The 21,861-nt window shown below is 43.9% G+C and overlaps 1 protein-coding gene across 2 annotated transcripts in view; it reads left to right on the top strand.

The window, feature by feature from the left end:
* LOC146806292 (zinc finger BED domain-containing protein 6-like) overlaps nt 1–21,861 on the top strand; it is a 335,542-nt gene that overhangs the window by 254,027 nt on the left and 59,654 nt on the right. Inside the window, exon 4 of one of the 2 annotated variants that reach the window (XM_085623521.1) lies at nt 7,972–8,022. The exons of the other annotated variant lie outside the window; for it this stretch is intronic. The gene's annotated coding sequence lies outside the window, so the exon portion shown is untranslated. Of the gene's footprint in view, nt 1–7,971; nt 8,023–21,861 lie in introns of those variants that run through there. 2 annotated transcript variants of the gene reach the window in all.

The following is a 21,861-nucleotide window of genomic DNA, read 5'->3' on the forward strand; positions in this document are numbered from 1 at the left end:
CAAACAACTTGCAAGCACGGCTGTGCACACAGCGACAAGGCAGAGTCAGACATGAGGCCCTGTCAAAGGCAATAGTCCGCACCTATAATTCTCATCCACACCACTTACAAGCACCACTGTGCACACAGAAAAGTTTGAAGCAAGGTAAAGTCAGAAGGCAGAATGACATTAGACTACGTCAAAGCCAATAGGTCAAAGTCATAATTCGCCTAACCCAAATAACATTATACACTTAATCCCTCAGTATACAACATTGAGCACATGTGTGCACCACCACCCACAAGACTGCACCTCAACATCCCATACCTTCTATTCTTGGAAAGACTATTCCACTAAAAGACAGAAGAAATGCAGGCATATGCAAACCCATCCTACATTAAGGCTAAGGTAACATAACACACTTAAGTCAGTACAGAATGGTGGTGGTTGAGGGTCATCATAGGGTGTCAGACCACAAAAGTGGCTGATTCACTACAGCAGCGCAGCAAGTGTAAGAGGAACTTGTCTGGTTTCATGTGAACATGAGTGCACACATGGTATACATGTGTGAGGGCTGTGTGTGGAAGACTCCTATTGTGCACAGCCCAGGAACTGCGCACAAGTAGCCTGGCACAGAAGGGAGTCTGCAGGATTGGGTAATGACCTGGGATAGGCTTTAAAATGTTGGTGTACACATATAGGGAAAGTCCGTGTTGTTTACTGACTTGTCTGCAGTGACACTCCATTATGGTGGGGATGGCTGCCTTAAAGTGCAGCTTTGCTTACACTTGGTCTACAGACACCAGAGTTGGGCCAATGTACAGTGTAACCTGTGTGAACAGATCAATTCTGCAAAGCCAAAATGACCTATTTGTAAAGCTTATGGGTCATCTAGAATTGTCATATTTCTCTGGCCTTTTGTCACCTTGCTTTGTAAAGTTGAATAAATTACTCTCCAGTATCAGGAGCAAAGGCCTCCTCACACAAAAGGAGCAACTGTGCTTCCCTCAGCTTCTAAGGAGAAATGGAGTTGGGCGGAGTACTCTGCATCAATCAACCAGCTATCACCCTATGCTAGGGGTGGGCCTGTCTAAGCCCACTAAATAAGTGAGAAAGCCAACCTAGTTGGGGGCTTTCTTTGAAGATTTTCTGGGAAAGGGCCCGGCGGTGATGTCAGTGAGGGGTGGAGCTGAGGCCCCCAAAGCAGATGTGGCAGGTGGCTCCTGGGTGACACCATGTTGAAATATCCCAGAAGACTGGGCAGGAAGTTTGGGACAGGGGCAAGGAGATAATTTGGCACCTTAGGATATACCAGAGGTTCATCCCTGCTGAAACCTCCCACCCAAACTTCAAAGGCCCTGCACAGGGGAGAGAGCTCTCTTGGGTGTGGTTTTCTGCCTGACGCGTGTGAAGATGTCATGAGTTAGTCGCCTAGGTGATTTGGGAATTCTCTGATAATAAGAATGTTGAGGAAGACAGTTACTGTGAAATGCTGAATGGAGCAGGACATTTCTGTTTCTCTGTGCTGGAGATGATAATTAAAATAGAAAAAGAAACCTGGAAAAGGCTCTTCATTTCAACACAGGAACTAGAGGCTGCCGCCATGGACAATTGGAAGGAGGAACCCGCTGACTGCCATCTGTCCTAAGGACTCTGACTCTAATTGACCCCAGGATCCATGGGGTACTCCCCAAGAAAAGGGAAGCTGGACCCTTACAACCCCTGAGGACCAGTTGGGGGAAAGACTGGGCATCAGTTCAAGAAAGTCCAGAGGAAAGGTAAAGAGAAAGGATGGCGCAGGTAGCCAGTGAAACTAGATCCCTGCAAATGTCATCACCTTTAAGGCCAGGAGGCCTGGAGAAAGTGCCCCAGGTGGCTAGGGCTTTCGCCCAGGAGCAAAACAAGACAATGACTGTATCAGTTGGACCAATGAGCCCTGAGGATTTTTTATAATTTGGCAACCGTTGACTAATATTTCCTTCATCAGCGATGAAGTGAGTGGGGCTCTGCTGCCGTAACTAAATTGCCTAGAGACTGCCCCCATAAACAAAAAAATGCAGGGAAGCACCCTCCCCACCCAAGGGTCCTGACAAGTTGAAAATGATGAGGGAGCACCGAGGTGCTCACCCACAAAGACGGGAGGGGACCCAGGACTCATTCCTGGGCCTGAATGAGAGGAAAGGAAGGGACGAGAGCCACTGCACTCCCTCAAGCATGGCCGGTCCGTGGATGTAATGCTGGTGCAGGGGAGCCAGTGGGGGCAGCCAGGGTGGGCTCCCCGAGCTGTATCCCATGAAGGAATTCTGCATGTGGGGTCCCCGGCTAGGATCAGGCATCTGATGAGAAAGAATGCAGCACATGGCCACCAGAAAAAAGAAAACAAAGAGAAAAGAAGTTGCAGCTCTCCTTGGCAGAGCGGAAGAGCCGCTAATTATACATCCACATCCTTCACAAGGAGTGCCCCATAATGCCCAGCAGGACTTGTCTGTTTTGGCCTTGTTTGTTGCTATGTTGTGGCCCCACGAAGATGGGGTCACCACCAAAGGGATCCACAAGTGTGGGGGGGGGGGGGGGGGCAGTTGGAGCAGCACGGCCTCCCCCAAAAGATTTTTAGGAGTACCCACCCTAAGTTGGGTGGGACTCCAAAAGCATAAATCCCCTAAGATTTCTTTTGAATTTCAAGCACTTCTCAAGCTGGAGCTTTTGCTCTACAGCTGAGAGTGCTGCACCTTCTAGGGGCAAAGTCTATGACTGCAGCCTTCGTGGCCTGAAGATGTTCAATTTGACTTTTCATTCGCTACAATTTCTACTTAGGGCAACAGGGTAAAATTGCATGTGTTGTGATTATAAATGTAATGTCCTTTAGGGGCTATGTTTCAAATATGTATGTCATACTAAAGTTCATTATGAGTGCATAAATCACCCAGACATGCATATCCATTTCTCTTGCGAACACTTTACTGAAGTAATGATGCTTTGTTGCTAATATCAAGTGTGGTCATTCAAAGTTGTATTTAACTATTGAATGTTAATGCCAATTAATGTTTTGACATATGATTTGTTGAATTAGATCCCCCCTTAGGGAGGGGTAAATGTGATTACGCAATGTCATCAAGAAGTATTTCCATCAGCTTATGTATTTTTGTAAATTGCACCATAGTATTGAGTAGTGTGTGTGTGATAAATGTACCTTTCTGTTTTTCAAAAGAGAAAGCATATTCTGGACAATCATCATTTTAGTGTTATTATTGTGTACCTATGAATGGTGATTACTAGCCCACACCACGTCCATGGAGGAGGTCTTGAACTGCTCTCCTTCACTACCATGAGAGAGCAAAGCGTTACAATCAATTTTGATGAGATTATCCCTGTTTTAGCCAGAGATCATCACCTGATCTCAGAAACAACAGTTACACTTCACTCAGGACAACATATTGATCTCTTTGGCAGCCCCCCAGACACTGCTCACCCGTCGTACCTAGATGGCTGGTCAAGATGAGGGTGAGCGATTCAATGCGATCTGAAAATCGCCCACTTAAGTTACTGCAATCCTTCCACTGTCTACCTACGTGCTCACAGGAGCTCGGAGCAGGTTTCCTGCTCTCACTTACAAAAGCCAAACCACATTGCTTTTACAAACGGGGAGCTGCATGTTAGCAACTACCCATGTGGAAAAGCAATGCCGGCTCCCGCAGGAGGCAGGGAACCAGTGGGACAGTGGTGGAATTGGGGACCCCGCCACGGTCCTCAACGGAAAGGGCCGGCCCCGGGAGATGGGGTCCCCGTGGCCAGAAGTGTCCCAGGAGGGGGGCCACGCGGCGCCCTCATTAAATAAATGAATTTTAAAAAATGAGGCACAGCCCCAGAGGATGGGGTCCCCGGGGCCAATAGAGGCCTAAGGAGGGGGGCCACACAGCCCCCCTCCTTTAGAAATAATTTAAAAAAAAATCAAATTGTGGCCTGATGTGACAAGGGTGCAAAGGCGCCCTGTGGTTTGTTTTAAGTTGGGGAATTAAGTCCCCGTGAATCCTGAGGGTCCCTGGGGGCCAACTATCCCACCAGGTACGTCCAGTAAGTGCCACAGAGTTGCGTTTCAGAGAGATGTAAAAAGGGGCGTGGCCTCGGACCACCTCTCTGCAACTCTGCTCTGTGGCGCTTACTGGAGGTACCTGGTGGGCTAGTTGGCCCCCAGGGACCCTCAGGATTCAAGGAGAATTAATTCCCCAAATTAAATCCCGCCAGGGGTTGCGTTTTCTCAGTGGTGAAGGGAGAGGGCGGGGCCTGATGTGACATGTGTGTACTTATGCAATCACTCCACCAAAACCCAAGCACTTATTAATTCACCATGCACTCACCTTGCAGCACTCTAATCATCCAGTCACTACCCATGCACTCATGCAATGACCCATGCACTAACTCATGCACTGCTACAATACCATGAGCAGTACCCTGCACTCCAGACATTGCCCTGTCACTACCCATGCACTCCTCCAATCAGCCAGCGAGCACCATGTACTTATCCAATCCCTCTGCCAAAACCTAGGCACTTATAAATTCACCATGCACTCTCCTTGCAGTACTCTAATCTTCCAGTCAGTACCCATGCACTCATGGAGTTACCCAGGCACAAACACATGCACTGCTACAATCCCCTGTGCACTACCTCTATCAACCTACACAGTACTGATTCACTCCTCCAATTACCCAGGTTGTACCCATGCACTTCAGAAATCCCTCTGTCACTACCCATGCACTCCTCCAATCACCCATCCAGCATCATGTACTTATCCAATCACTCGGCCAAAACCCAAGCAGTTATAAAATCACCATGCACTGTCATTGCAGCACTCTAATCATCCAGTCACTACCCATGTACTCGTGCAATGACCCAGGCACTAACTCATGGCAAATACAGAGGTGGTCATGCTCATTACAGGGGTACCCCAAAGCATAGTGTTCCCTAGTGTATGTAGGTCTTTTCACTGTATTCTTAGTGTCTTTTAGCATATCACTGGCTCCGGTCCTGGTTAGTCAGAGTCAGTTACCACCAGTACCCGTCACTAAAATGTTGGGGGCACAGGAGAACTTTCTGCTCCTCTGTTGGTTCTTTCTGCACAGCTCTTGCTTCTTCCTGCACTTTTCTTCATCTTTCTGGACTTCTGTTGCCTCTTTCTGCATTTGTCTTGCTTCTTGCTGCGCTTTTCTTCCTCTTTCTTCACATGTCCTAACTTGGTAGGCATGGTTAGAAATTAGCATTTAAAAAACCATTGAAATTCACTGAAAAAAACATAGGTTTCAGGCACGTTATAGTTAGAAATTAGCATTTAAAAAAACATTGAAATTCACTGGAAAACCCATAGGCTTCAGGCACGTTATAGTTAGAAATTAGCATTTTAAAAACTTAGAAATTCACTGAAAAAAACATAGGTTTCGGGGACCTTATAGTTAGTTGGACATTTCACTAGTACAAAACCATAGAACTTCCCCCGTAATAGTTAGTTAAGCTAACTATAACTCGTGCCCCCACAATGCACTGCTGATGACGTCACATATTACATCATTCATGACATGGTCAGTGACATCACTATATATATTACCTATATATAGTAAGTAAGTAGGGAGTTATAGTTAGGACCTTGTTTCTATTCAAAAAGCGTTCTTTTTTTGCCAATATTTTTGGCGCCAGTTGACAAATCTTTGCATAATTTTCAAAACTAATGGGGCACACCGGTCAGCTCCTGTCTTGAAATGTTCGGGGTGATTTGTAAAGCTGGGGCCGAGAAAAAATGGGGGTCCCAAAATGCGTTTTCCCCAAGTTAATTTCCATAGGAAACTTTAGACAAAGTCAGAGCCCGAACTACTGAACGGAATTACACCAAATTTGGCAAAAAGGTAGGCTTTAGTTCACAATTAGCCCTTTTTTTAAATGGTGTAAATCCGTTCAGTAGTTCCTGAGACATTAAAAATAGAAAAATATCGATATCTGAGCACCGAGGAGGGTTTGCGAACCCTCCCAGGCACAAGCTTCACTCTGATTGGCTGCCAACACTCCAAACCAGGAAGTGTTGACAGCCATCTTGTGACTCAATAGAACCGAGTCACAAGAAAACAGTGAAATTCAGGTTAAAAAACACGAAAAAGGATAAAAACACCCTGACCCCCTAGTTCTTTAAAAAACAAAAAAAAACAAAAAATCAGCCGAATTCGCCCTGGGGTTGGGATTTTGGCAGAGAATATAAAAATTTTACAAAACGAAGCGTGGGCTCCCGTGCTTCGTTTGTGAAAGCCCCCTTTTGGGCCTGGTCCCGGGGGAAATCACCAATTAATTTGTGTGGGCCTGTGGGTGCCCCCGCAGCCCCGGGGAGCCCCCGCAGCCCCGGGGACTGCCACCTCCCCGGGGCTCTGTTTGTAAATTAAAATGATATGTAGGGAGGACGAGCCCCCCACACAACCCGGGGACCACCACATCCCCGGGGCACATACTGATTAAAAATGCGGGGGTCCGTAGTGGACCCCCGGGGACCACCACCTCCTCAGGGCTTTAAAGACTTGGGAGGTGACCAGCACGCCCCCCCTCCAAGAGCCCTTGATGGCCCTGGGGACCACCACCCCCAGAGCCAGCTCCTGCAATATCCTGGGGTGCCCACCCCCGGGACATTGCCGTTTGCTATGACAGGGCGGGAGCACGGCTCCCACCCTGCCATCGCAAACACTGCTTTGCTTCATTGAATGAAGCAAAACAGATTGCTTTTGAGCAAGGGGAGTTGCAGGTCAGCAGCTCCCCTTGCTCAAAAGCAATGCCGACTCCCGCAGAAGGCAGAGAGCCAACAGGACTGTGGGGGCATTGGGGCTCCCCCACGGTCCCCAAAACGAAGGGCCAGCCCTGGGGGATGGGGGCCCCATGGCCAGGAGTGGGCCGGGAGGGGGGTCACGCGGCCCCCCTCCGCGTTAATGTAAAAAAAAAATGCCCAGGCCATGGGGGATGGAGTCCTTGGGGCCAGAAATGGCCCAGGGGAGGTGGGCCACGTGGCCCCCCTCCCCACAAAAATAACAACAAACAAATAAAACAGGCCAGGCCACAGGGGTCGGGGTCCCCGGGGCCAATAGTCGCCCAGGGAGGGGGGGGGGCACGCAGCCCCCTTCCCATTTGTTTTTCTTTAAAAAAAATAAAAGAAAAAATGCTGAGTCCCCAGGGGATGGGGTCCACAGGGCCAAAAGTGGCCCAGGGAAGGGGGGCCACGCAGCCCCCTCCCATAAAACAAGACTTAACAAAAAGAAACCGTCAACTCACTGGAGGCCGAGCCGTGTTATGCAGAATGCACTGGGAGCAACAGAAGGCCTGGAGCTGTCATGGCTCTATTTTTGCTACTGCGCTTTGGAATATTTATTTTTGAAGCTCATTTTAATGCTCTGGTTCACTGGTGCAGGGAGGGCATAAAGAGCTGCAGTGGTTAGAGAAAGGTTTCTATGACCATCTATCGGAGTGCATTAGAAAAAGGATGGGAGCTGTGATGTTGCATGCAATGGGGGTGGTTCAGAGAGCATGGGGGCGAGGTCAGAGGTGTTAGAAAGCAAAATATCATGCTATTTTTTTGGGTCTTTCTCCTTCAGGTAACTATATATAAAATAGCTTAAATGAAAAATAAATGCAAGGTAATCAGTGGGAAATGCACTATTGTACATTAGGAAACCTCTGTTCCTTAATGCTATGCAGATGTCTGTGTAATGAGAGAGCCACAGATTTAATTTTGGTTGGTGCAGTGACTTGTGTAACTTTAGTGCTACAAGGGACCAGCGTGTGAGAGAAAGCACTGTGAATATGTACATAATTATTTTGAACTTGCATTACACCCCATATAACATAGCCTGTTGTAAAATATGCAAAAACATTTACGATAAAAATGTGCTTCCATCAATTAAAGCCATTACAGACCTCCAAGCACCCTTTATATTGACATATTAACCAGTTGCACACATGTACATTTCTTTCAGGAAAGCAGGCCCCCTGGCAAGAAGGCTTGTTTCTTGTTTAGCTGTCTGCCCACCTTCGGTTGTCTATTGACAAAAAGTAAGTGACCTGTTTTTCTTAAATTAAATAATGGGCACATCGTGACCCTCCGATCCCGCCCACTTAGATCTCTGCTCGTGACCACTTCAACAATGAGGACATTTGATTTAACTGCGCCTCGGGTCCCACATTACAGATTTTATTTTTGCAAGTGTTCGCAAAGGTTGGATTGTTGTAACATTTGCCTCAGATCCTGCTGCTACCTAAAGCTCAAGGGTAATGTAGAAAATCAAATCAAACGCTACTGAAGGGAAGGACTTATTGTGATTTGTACATTACGCCACAAACTGTTTTTTCCCCTTCTATGCTGTAGACTGTGCAGCCCGGCACTCTGAGAGCCCTTGTCATGAAAGATCCAATCTAGCACATATTTAATTGTAAATTGTGCTGTAGCTGAAATTTTCTACTGCCTCTTAAATTACTTCCAGAGCTTTGCAAATGCAAGATTGAAGTCTAGGGTTCAGTGACAAGATGCAGTAATCCAGTCTTAGGTGCCTGACTGCCCTATGTGAACTAGGTAGGGTTTTTGAACCATTGGCTTTATCTATTAATTTAATCTACAAGCAGTTAGACACAGTGTTAGAACTGGGGCTTCTGGTTGGCAGAGGTATGCACTCTGTCCAAGCAGGAACCATCACTCTAGTCAGGGTAAGCTAGATACGCACTAAAAGGTAACCTGTGCTCACCCTCTAGTAGCTTGGCCAGTTAGATTGGGGTAAATCCAAAGTTCGGGCTGACCACAATGGAGGGCAGGGTGGCTACAGGACTCACGTAGGTCCCACTGAAAAAGTACCTAGGATGAAGCAAGCAGCAAAAACTTGATGCTAGGAGTTTCGCTGTAGTCGTCGATCTCATGGATGGAGGCAAAGCGCCGGCACTGATGAAGGCTTTGTTGACGGATCCCTTTATGATGCAAGCACTGCGTCGTCGTCGATTTGTGAAGTCTGTCACTTGAAAATGGTAATGGTTCTGGACAACAGAAATCACCTTTCAAGGGCTCAGGACTGAATTGGCACCATCTGGCTGGGCAGGACCCAGATGGCAGAGTCCCAATGTAGTTGAAGGAACTCTTTGATGGCCCTGAGACTTCAGAACAGGGGGCAAGCCCCTGGAGTCACTCTGGGTTCAAGTAAGATGGATCCAGTCCTTGTCCTTAGCAAGGCAAAGATCAGCCGGCAGCAAGGCAGCTCAGCAAAGCAGAAAGCAGCTCTTTCAGAACAGCAATCAGACAGATAGGCGATCCTTGTAGGACAACAGTTCTTACTCCTTGCACAGTTCTTCACTGGCCCAGTAGTGTACTGTCTTGGTAGGGTGAAAGCCCCAGTAATTCTACCCCGTTGGGCCTTGCCCCCATTGGGGGTAGCTTCAAAGAAAGCCCTTGCAGTGCATAGGACCCCGTTCCTCCCAGTCCTGTATGCCAGGCTATCTGTGTGTGACAATGTCCGGGTAGCTGTGGAAATATTCCCCAAATGCAGCTATTAGTATTGTTCTTGTCTTGTGCCAGCATCTCAAGCTGTACAGCCATCAGCCCATGATAAATGTAGATCTATATTTAATTTGTGAAATTTCAGGCGACTTTGGTTAGTGCGAAGAACAACACAAGGCTGAATTTTGACCCTAAAATGACTTGTTTCTCTGGATTTTACCCAGGTCACTTTTATATCAGACAATAACAGGCCATGTACTGCATTTAAGTACATTTAAACATGTTTACCCATGTCAAAAGCAGCGGATGGGTCCAGTGACTGTGAAACGCTAGCTGTGTTACGACTAATGCTACTGTCTAGTGTGTTATATGTATATAAAAGTTTGCTCTGTGCCATGGTCCCATCTGAATTCCTAATGGACATTGGGTATCAGATCATACTGATTAACCTGGATATGCATCTATTGAAAGATTCCCCTTGGTTCTAAAATAGGAGGTGATGATGCAGCCAAATTACTAGCTGCAGAATATTTGGTTTGTGACCAGTGTACTTCCAGTAAAGATTGGCTCGCCTCCCTGCTCCCAGTAGTTGCTTTCAATACCGATGGGTTTCGAGGCATTGTGCCTCTTCTTCTTGGGCTGACAAAGATGCACTGTAAGCTCGACATTTTCGATGTCTTTTATTGGCATAATTGCTCTTTGCCATGCGTTGCACATTTCATTTGCACAATGGTATGCTGGGACATGTAGTCCTTAAAGGTGAGTATTCAATATTATCCTTTAGTAGGTTCAGTGTGAAAATGTCACTATTATAATCCATTTGATCTCCTTAGTAGGATAGGAAGCAGGAAAGCGGGCTTTCTTTGATGCATAAGAGCGCCGTTCAAGGTGGTGTGGAACCGCTCCACTGCACAGCATTTTCATCATGTTGAAAATGTTGCTCCTCCCCACGGCAAGGGCCGCCATGCAAATTTATGTCCAACAAATGCCCTAAAGAAATGAGAGGACACTCAACGGCGTTCTCACCCAGTCTTAAGCCTTAATGCTGCTCGCCTCCCTGCTCCAAGTAGTTGCTTTCAATACCGAAGCGTTTCGAGGCATTGCGCCTCGGTTCAGTGACTAAATATCGAGGGACATAATATAGAATGCCCAAAATATCGACGCCAAAATATAGAAGGACAGAATATCGACTCCCTATCTACAAACAGGTAAGTACTAAAATATCGATTCCAAAATATAAAATGTTAAAATATAGTTAGCTAAAATATCGAATTTTTTAAATGTATTAAAAATAATATAAAAGTAATTAAATATTAAAAACAATTAAATAAAACATACATAATATAATAGTACAATAGACATTTAGTACAATTAAAACAGTCGCCTGAATTGAAAGTAGTATTAATATGTCTGTCCTATACAAATCGTAAAAGTCCATGTAAAAAGGAGCCAGTATTCCTCGAGAAACAACAAGATCTAAAATATAGGGTTAATACTCGTATTGATTACATAGAGTTCCGAAATTTGATAACCAGTTTTAGGAAACTAGATACAGCAAAGATAACAGATTCATTTTCTAACTGTAATAACCTAGTTAAAGCTGATCTGCACGTACGAATACCCCAGGCCTTTAAAATTGGTTTCAGGAAAGCCCCCCTTGGAATCTGATAAAATTTACAAAATAAAACACAATGGATATTTGATTGAGCAGAAATGTCATCACATGGGCATGCTAAAATTTCGTTTGACCAGTTATTACAGCCTGGGAAGGTGGTCAAGCGAAAAAAGGTGCCTAGTCTAAAACGGGTCAATAACATTCGGGCATAGCAGCTTGACTGAATCGAAAGGTACCCTTGGATCCCTTCATGAGCAGTGATTTGCTGGTATCCAATGACTGTGATTTTAGTTTTTTCCAGATTCCATCTAATATTGACCAGTTCTCTTAGCGATTTTCTGGACACCGTTTCCATGCTTGATGGCCTCACAAAAAACTCTGGATGTCCGAGCTCAGTTAGCATGTTCTTTACATAAGTGAGCCATTTGATATTACTTATACCATCAAGTTTAAGGCAGTCAATGATTAAGTCTCTGTTTAATGAAGTCTCAGGGGTAACCCATATTTTGTACCACAAAAGGATAGGCGCGATTTTTATAACATCTGAAATATATAATAGGCCCAGCTCAATATGTACAATGTAGGTAGCTGATGATTTGGGGACCCCTAATAAGTAGCGAAGGAACTGATTTTCAGTTTTTCGTATCAATTTGGGATTTTCAATGCCCCAAAGGCCAGACCCATAAGTAGCAGTAGAGATACATTTTGCTTTATAAATTAAAATCAGTTCCTTCACAGGTCTACCACCTAATTTGGCTGCAAAATTTTTCAGGGCGCCTATTGCCCGGGTGAAAGCTAGATGTCTGGCATTTAATGCTACATGCCAGTTACCCTTCCTATCAAAATTTATTCCGAGGTAAGAAAATCGATCCGTGGTCTCGATCCTCTTGCCATCAAGGAAGATTGGGCAGGGTGCTTTCTTTGTCCCGGGGCCACATGCCATAGTGTATGTTTTTGTAATGTTGACTTTTAGCCCTCTGTCTCTCATGTAATTAGCGAATTTCAGGACGGCCCTCTGTAAGCCAATCCTAGTTCGGGACATAATAGCAGCATCATCAGCATAAAGGAACAGTGGCGCTGGTGTTCCCAAAATAGTTGGGTAATCGCACTGTGTCTCCCTTAGATGGAATTTATATATAGGGTGAAAAGAAGGGGTGCTAAAATGCACCCCTGTCGCACCCCTCTCTTAATGGGAAACTTGTCAGAGCACTCGCCCTTATTGCCATAATGTACCCTAGCACCTGCATCCCTGTACAATGCTCTTATAAACTGGAGGATATTAAAATCTATACCCATTTCAGATAATGTGGACCATAATTTCTCGTGGTCCACACAATCGAAGGCAGAACTCAAGTCCACAAAGGTAACAAAGAGGTTTCCCTTTTTGACCTGAGTATACTTAGATAAAACTAAAGCCAAGTTTAGTCCCTGTTCTATGGTACCTTTGCCTGATCTAAATCCATACTGTAAGTTTGAGACTACGTTGTTCTCTTCTGCCCAAAGTAGTATCCTGTTTAAAATTATCCGGCCGGCTACCTTCATTAATGCATCTAATAATGATATTGGCCGGTAACAGGTGGGGTCATTTCTGTCTCCTCTTTTAAAAATTGGAACAACTATAGCTTCGGACCAGGACGATACAAACCCATGTTGATTTGAGTGGTTTAACACATTTGTTAACATGGGAGCCCAAAGATCTAACTCAGCTTTATAGACATCTATTGGGACTCTGTCCGGGCTCGGTGCTTTACCAGAAGGGCTTTCTTTAATTGCCTTAATGACCTCCTTACAAGTAAAAACAATACCTAGCGGGAATACGTTCAATGGGTTTGTAATATGTTGGGTGCCTGTCTCATCAATCGTGAGATTAACCGGGTCAGAGAGATTAACTTTATCACGCAGATGTTTAAAATGATTGACCCAGATTTCCCCGTTGATGGCTATGTCTATGATATCTGTCTGTTTGTTCTGTAAGTAGGGAGCATTTACTGCTTTCCAAAAAGCAGTATTATCCTTATATTTAGAAGCTTCATGCAGAGCCGACCAAGCCTCTTTCCTCAGGGATAGTTTCCTCATTTTAAGAGCCGACTGATACAACTTTCTAGCTTGGCGAATCTCCAGAGGGCATTTTGTTGATGCATGCAATGCCCTTTTTAGAGCTGTAAGTGCTTTTGTACAGCTGTTGTCAAACCATCCATGAGTGTTGTTTGAATTTGGTCGGTGCTCCCTTGTTAGCAACTTTTTCAGTTCTGATTGTATTTTTAAAAACGAGCCGATAATTATTGGTGACTCCTCGATTTCTGACAGACAGATAAGCATGTCTTCTTGAGTTGTTACTGTTAAGTTATATAGGAATCTTACAGGGTCTACCCTGTCCCATTTTATAGAATAGCCATTTTTAGTAGCTAGGTTAATAGTGGGTTGGTATGTAAATTTATCCACTGAAGTCTGTTGGCACCCTTTAATTTTTAGGTTAAAAGGAGGAGGGACTCGACGGGAGGGGGGTTTGAGGGAGAAGGACGCCTAGAATTAAGACAGGAGAGCTGCTGTTAGATGTTGTTTTCGTTGTTCTGTGGCAAGAAGGACAGTTCCCCAGTTGCAGTGCGGGTGCACAAAGCTGTTTGATTATTGATCAAGGGGTACACTGGGCAGCATACGTCTATGGTGAATAAGGCGGTGACTTGCTACCCTCAGCTGACACAGTGACTGCAACATCACGCGTGATGGTAGTTGTCATTACAGACTCACGGGTCACAACTTTAGTCCATACTGAATGCCCATCAATTGGTGTAAAGCGTTATGCTTATATGCGACATGCTCTGAGTCCTTACTGTGTATTAGTTGTAATTATGCTCTTTGCCACTCTGTACTACATTGTATAATTTTCTTGCTGCAAAATTTTAAAACTCAATAAACAGATTTCTAAATAAATAACAGAATTTGGATAATGATCACTAAAAACAGCATCAAGTGTTTCCCATGCTAATACTAGCCCTGCGTGGATTGTAGATATAAAAGTAAAGTCAATTGTTGAGTTGCACCCCCGCCCGTGAAAAGTTGGCTGAAACGGAATATTTGGAGTACATAACTCGTTAATATAGGACAGGTTAAAATGAAAAATCATATTATTAAACATATTTCCTGAAATCGAGTGGATGAAATGGGTGGGATTTTTTCATCCCTTTGTTCCCCGAGGCCGCAAATGCCCTTGGAACCATTAGGACAAACAGTACAATTAAAATCACCCAGCCAGATCAGAGCCATCTCACCTTTTTTCTGGTCCTTAATGGTGTTAACACTTTGCATAAGGTTATCAATTACACTTTCTAGACTATTTGTTGAGACGTTATTATAAAAATGTATTAGGGTCAGAAGCTTAACGTGACCCCAACTAATTGATAAAATCTGATAATACTCAGTAGTCATGTATCTGAGTATTTTTATTTCCTCTGTAATAGAAACATATATACACAGGCCCCCTTTATTTCTCCCCTGTGGGCTTACTAATTAATGCAGGTGTGTGAAAAGTCGGATATCCAGGTATATGCAGTTCATCTACAACCCATGTTTCCTGAAGACAGATAATACTATAGTTAGTGACTATATCAAGCCACAATTGATTGGTCACTTTATTTATAAGACATTCCATGATAAGATGTTTTGGGTAGCATTTACCCTCCTAGGGGGGGAGTCATCAATGCTGTCTCTGAATATGACGGCCATAATTGGAGAAGAAGCTATCATTGTTTGACTATTAGATTGAGACATAGAGTCCGTGTATATTTTATCTAGGTCGTTCTGACCCTGGTCGTTTACTGCCTCTAGGGTTTTTATTCCCTTGTCCCAGTTTTTATAGACATCCCTGCCTAGGGTTATATTTCTAGAATGATCATTGGGTGTCACAGTAGTAATAGCATAAAAGTGAGCCTCCCGATTCTTCTTCGTCTGTCAGTCCAGGTCATCTAGATCGGTTAGTGCCTCAAAGTGATTAGCTAGGGGGATGGACCATTGTGGATACAGGAATGCGTTTTGCATACTATGATGTTGATGGGGGAAGGGCCTATCTACATGTAATGGGAATGGATAGGAGTCTGCCGAGTGGCTAGATAACCTAGAGGGTTGGGATAGGGGAGTATATCTAGAATTCTTAAATGTCTTGCGCATGGATCTATTGTTACGGGGCATCAGAAGAGATTGAGGGTAAAAGTAGCTCAGATTGCGGGTTGATATTCCTGCTCCTCCTCTCTCAAGGTACCAGTCTACTATATGGGTAACTACCCTTCGGTCCTTGAAGTTAATCATTAAAATATCCCCCTGTATATCTTTGGGTAAATTTCGCCGTTTATGTTAGGGGGCAAAGGTCTGTTTTTCCGTAACCAATAGATTGCTTTGTTTTTAAGTTCTTTGAACCCCTCCGTCTTCCCGGCTGTCAACTCTGGGACTCCTGTAAGTAATATAACGTATGGAGCCGCCTCGGGTGGCAAGTCTATATGCTGACCAGTTCCTTTCGTAGTCCTGTCCGGGAGAAGTACCCTAGTGGTGGTTGGGCTTTTACTTCCTTGTGTATTCAAATGTGCTGATGGTCTCACCGCGCCTGCTGTAATAGACGCATTGACGGTGTTAGCCGGGATCAATATACTTTCTACAAGTGGCGGTGAGATATCCCCAGTGATGGTACAATTAGCGGATTTCTGGCCACAAATAGTATGTGGTTGAATAGTAGCCAATTCCTTCAACAAGGTGCAATTTGTTGAGGATACTTCCGCTAAGGAGTCCAGTTGTTCACTCAGTTTCTTCACTCTCTCAAAAAGAGGCAATAGTAGGGATTTTACTAGATGTCCTATTCTCTCTACTAGTCCCTGGGTCAAATCAGACACGGGGGTGCTTGGATGTTTTTAGCCTGTAAAGGGCTTGCATGTATTCTAGATGTTTTGGTGTGGCAGCCTTTAGTACCCTCTCCTCCCCGCTTTCTCTTAAATGTGAACCCTTGTCCTAAAATTTTGGTTGGGTTAGAGTTTTTCTTTTTCCTGGGTTTAGATTTAGGTGGCGAGATTGGTAAAGCCTCCTCCAAAATAGATGCTAAAGAAGGAATTTGCAATAATAATATCAGACCCCCTGGAGAGTTCTTTGGTTGGCGACCGATCTTGTAAGAGAAGAGGGATACCCGGGTCACTCATAGGATTTTTGTCAGTACGTTGAATGGGTGGAGAAAGCGCTGTTTGAATAGCACCCAAGGATGAGCGTTTATTAAGATGGAGATCTGAAGACAAACGGCGTTCGGTGGCAGCTATCTCATGATCCAATTTCAAGGCGGCCTTAGTTAGGAAGTGATCAAGTGTCCCTCTACAGTTTCCTCCCACCAATGACTTCTTGCCTTTACTTAAGCGTGTAGACATACTTTCTGACATTGTGGTCACACAGCTAGCAGAGGATCAATAATGTAGCATTAAAATACAGTGACAAATATAAAGTCAGTTGTTAGTCTAAGACACAGGACGAGAGTCTTACTTCACGTCACGGGGAAGGTAGCCAGGAGATGTGGCCCGGCCTCGTCTGGCCCCGGACAGCCACAGACGGCCCGCCCTTTGCCCGGGCTTAGCCCGGCGCCGCCTGCGCACGTCCCGCGATGCGGAGGGAGCCTCCTTCACTTAAGCGCCTCCGGGTGCGAAGATTCGATTCAGCTGGTGAGCGCTATGCCCTCTGGGAGCTGTAGTCTCCCCCTGCGATGGCCGCGCGATGACAGATAGTGGCTGCAGGGGAGACACACAGCGTCAGGGACCCAGGGGCAAAATGGCAGGCAGTAAATAAAATGCTTGTGATCCCTTCCAAGCGAGGACAGCGTCTGAGTAAGCACCCGCTCCCCCGAGGGAGCCTCCTTCACTTAAGCGCCTTCGGGCGCGAAGATTCGATTCAGCTGGTGAGCGCTATGCCCTCTGGGAGCTGTAGTCTCCCCCTGCGATGGCCGCGCGATGACAGATAGCGGCTGCAGGGGTGACACACAGCGTCAGGGACCCAGGGGCAAAATGGCAGGTAGTAAATAAAATGCTTGTGATCCCTTCCAAGCGAGGACAGCGTCTGAGTAAGCACCCCTATATAATATAATATAATATAAAAAAGCTTAAAATGTAAACATAATAAAAGTAATGTAAAAAAAGTAGAGCTTTTGTTGGATAGTGAGAGCGTAAAAATTACTATTCCCACTCCAGTGAGTGCAACAGTAGGGAAAACGTTGGATAGCGTAGGGGTAAAAATTACTATTCCCACTCCAGTGAGTGCAACAGTAGGGAAAGCGTTGGATAGCGTAGTGCTGCAGATCGGACCCTATAAATTCTCCCTACTTCCACGGATAGAGTAATTCCACAGTCACACGCACATACACTCATCATACGCTAGGGCCCATCACACCAACATTCATAACTATTACTCTATCCACACTGAAGGTATGAGAGAGGAAACCTAAAACAATCTGCATCTAATACGAGGTCAATGCAACCTGAAGAAACTGTCTTGAGTCATGATTTAAAACATAAGAAATGCATCTGAAACTCAATAATTGACAAAGAAATAACCAATCGACACTGGAATTCAAACAAATGCTTGTTTATCTAAATCAGTTCAAATGGAAGTCAATCAATAGCAAAATCATTATTCTCATAGTTACCTATTCTAGCTAAATGGGTCAGGACAGGTCTCTCAGTAAAGTCTCCTGAGTCGCCGTCCTCTCAATCAGTATCGAACCTCTCTCGAGCATAGGTTCAGGAAGAAATGGCCATAATCGCGAACAGACCCTCTCTAGTCTAGTAATATTTATACTTAAAATCTACATACTAAAGTTACAAACAATCTTTTAAAACGTCCGTTGTCCGTTGAGCAGAGCGAGCAGGAAAGGATGTTGTTTTGCAACATTTAGAAAACCCTCCGCTCTCGAAAAATCACAAAAATAAAAACACGAAAGAAGGAAGCTTCAAGCTAAAACGATACATTCATGAATGCTCTTCCTCGGAAACACAGTGAAGCCACCGCAAGATTGTCAGAGTTCATTGTGGCTTTATCCTTCTCCAAGGACAGCTGGCAGCAAGCCTGGAGTTGCTGTCCTCACGGAAACTTTTAATTCAGACAGAGGCTGCGGTCAGGTGACTTCCAACCATGTTCAGCGAGGCCTCTAGTCATGTTCCAATCACTCGCGTGCAGGCTGCAAATAGCGGCCATCTTGGTTTAGGCCAAAACGGACCATCTTAATTAAAAGAAACACAAACAACGTTACCACATCATAATGATTATACAGTGTTAATTCCCACTAACACCCTTATGTGTACGTAATTATCTAGCCATCTGCAACACAAAGAAGCATTAGAAGCACGTTATTTTAAAGCGCAATCACATTACAAATAGCACTATAACCACACATATTTAATTAATTCGCTCACCATTTTAGTTCACATGTTAAATAAGCAACATAAATGCATTCCCGTGTGTATCTCTTTCATTAGTAAAGTTGGTTAGTTAGAGACTTCAACAAAATCAGTAATTAATGATTATAAATCAGTAATTTTAATCATGACATATAACATAAACTGGAGTTTAAATCACAGTAAATTTTCAATAGAAAACTCTACTCCAGCAATCCCCCCTTTGGTGATATATTATCACCACAAAAACCAACCCCAAAAAAAAAAATTTAGTCTAAATTTTAGTCCCAATTTAGGAGAAATTGAAATGTGTTTTCCAAAACACTACACACCAGATTCTCTTTCATCATCTTTTTTCGTCTCCAAATAAACACTCTCCCTTAATTTTTCTAATTCTATTTCTTGCGGGTCTCTCTTTGACCTCTTTTGTTTCTTTTCAATATTCTGTCTCATCTTCTTTCTCCCTCCCCTGTTTTTACAACACAAACACCCTAATCTAAGTAACAGTAAAGCAACAATCACACATGTCAAAGGAAACAATATCTTACCAAATATGGTACTACCTATTTTAGCAATAAAACTCTTAACAGCAAGTAGCTTATTAGCCATTTGAGTCCAGATACTTTCAGCTTCCAGTGGTACTAATTCTTCATGCAAATCAGTAATATTTTTGATATAGACCTTTAGATCTCTGCTTTCATCAGGAATGTAAGTGCAACAATGTTGAACTTTCAGCATTCCACAGACTCCACCCTCTTTGGCCAACAGAATATCAAGGGCAAGTCGATTTTGCATAGACATGGCGCGTAGGGCAACCATCTCTGTATTCACCAAAAGAAACCCTCCAGCGGTGCTTGTTGATAAGCGATCCACCACTGTTGACAGTTTCCGAATTCCATATGCATTTAATGAAATTCCCACTGCTGGTATTAAAGCTCCAAAAATATCTCCTACAATTTCTGACCAAGTTTCTCTCTTAAAGCGCGTTAGTAGATTAATCTCTTCCACATCTTCTATCTTATCTATATGAAAAATCTTTGGAAAGACCAGGCCAACATAACATGTGCCATACCAATGGTCAGGCAACCTGTAATAAGCCCTGTTCCCACAAATAAAATACACTCCTGGAAAAACTGGATCTTCTCCACCTTTAAATCCCCATCCCGTTGCAATAAAATATGTATCATGGCACTCACTAGCCCCAACAAAATAAGTATCATATTGGGATCTCCTTCTGGTAATGCATAGTTTACCCTTCTGCGGTGCATCTAAAGCCAAAGTTGGACTGACCCCTTCCTAAATCTTCTTTCCCTTCTCAATGTCATTGTGGGACATTGTTTCACTCATTTTATATCCTCCTGCCTTTTCATGCATACCCATTCTCCTCTTTTCTACCATATCCAAAAAGGCTTTTTCTTCTTCTTTCAAACTACAAGTTAAATTGTTTCTAAAAATGTAATCTATTGTTAATTCTTCTGTTTCAATAAAAATCTCACCTAAAACATTAGCTTCTCTAGCAGGATTTAGTCTCTTATTCATAGGCAATTGCCCAAAAATGTTATTTCTATTAGACATCTCATAATCTATTTTCCCTAGCAGATAAAAAATACTAATCAACACACTACATGAAATCCCATACGTGGCTGGAAGATGGTGATAAGTAACACCTTCTGAAACGAATGCAGGCAACTGCATACAGAAGTAGCAATCCCTCACTTCCATTGTCTTCACGTATTCGTATAACAACTTTGAAAAAACATTACTAGAAAAATCATTAATTGACCTATCTTTGTGTATGTAAATGTTACTAATTCTAGTTGGAACTACTCTTTGTGAATTCTGCACTACGTTAGTCACATTCTCAATATGTATTCCAAAAGTGTCTATTGTAACTCTAAACGTAACTAGTAAAGCAAGTACACCTCATAGTAGCATCAATAATCCTGTACAGCAGCAGCACATTCTACACCATCTTTTCAAGAAGGCACATCTACTTTCATTATCTTCTGTGTTAGTCATCTTATTACTTTGACCGTGTCTTTTGACTTAGCCTCTACTACTCCACCACCAAACACTGGAACACTAGATTATACAGTCTGTTAGTTTCAGAATTCTCCTTCACTTTTACTCCAAGTGACTCTTTTAGTTCATTCAATTTGGGTTCTCATCACTTTTCACTTCTTCTTCTGCAACATCAAACTGTATCAAATCTTCAACATCTTGAGCATCCGACTCTTCTCCAATGTCAGTCAGAATAACTTTCAGGATTCCAACAGATTTTCCTTCTTCCTCAACCACTTTTCTCAAGATCCCCTCCGGACTGACTTGACTCTCTGCCTCTTCTTCTTCCCCTTCAGGCAGTGCCACATAAGTCCATTCCGGTGACCTGTACTTTTGATTGGGTTTTCTGATTCTTTTGATCTCCTCTGGTTCCTTTGATTTCTTTTGTTCTTCTTCCTTCGCTTGATTTTGACTCGACACCTCGTTCACCTGTTCAGCTTTTGATGAATTCACTCGTGTCAGTCAATACCTCAGTCTCTTTATCTTGTTAGGCCAAAGGTCTCCTCTTACGCTCCTCTTCGGTCTCACTTCTTTATTATTTCTCTCTCCAATCCAAGTTCTCTTTCTTAGAACTCGACCCTCTGGTTTCTCATTCTCACTCTCATCTGATTCTGTTTCATTTGCCTCTTGTTCATCAACAATTCTCTTCGACTCCACAGATTTCTTCTCCACCAATTGAGATTTCCCTATTCCTGTCCCTCCTCGGGTCTCCGACACGCAATCTTCTTGCTGTCTACTTATCCCTTCACCTAACTTAACAGGAATGTTCCCTACACCTCCTCGGGGGTCTTCCGTAATCTGTCCCTCTCTATCTCCTTCTGACCCTACTTCTTCAGGAGTAATCTCAGGTGGATTCTCAATCCTCTCATTTGTCTCAGGAATAGTCTCTACAGAATTGCTTGTTTCTCCTCTTCTTTCACCACTCTTTGTTGGAACTTCAGGCACTCTTACAGAATCCGATCTCTTTTCTGAGATTTTCAATGTTTCTCTTGAAGTCTCTTTCGGTAAGAGAAAAGAATCACCTGACTCTCTTTCTCCTTCTCCCCTTTCAGGATTCTTTCCTCTTCTCGCAGGCTCAGTGTCTGGATCATCACTGGAATCTGACTCTTCAAAATACTCTTTCCCAGTCCCATCCTTTGGATTTGGAACTCTCAGAGTATGACTTGCATGAACCCAGTTCTTCACTCCAGCACACTTCACTGCAGTCGTAGTAGTTAAAATGACTTGTCTTGGCCTTCCCCACCTTGGAACCAAGCAATTTCTTATTCTGTGCACTTTTATTCTCACCCAGTCCCCTGGACTC

The sequence above is a fragment of the Triturus cristatus genome, chromosome 8, assembly GCF_964204655.1.
Source record: "Triturus cristatus chromosome 8, aTriCri1.1, whole genome shotgun sequence".
Lineage (NCBI taxonomy): Eukaryota > Metazoa > Chordata > Amphibia > Caudata > Salamandridae > Triturus > Triturus cristatus.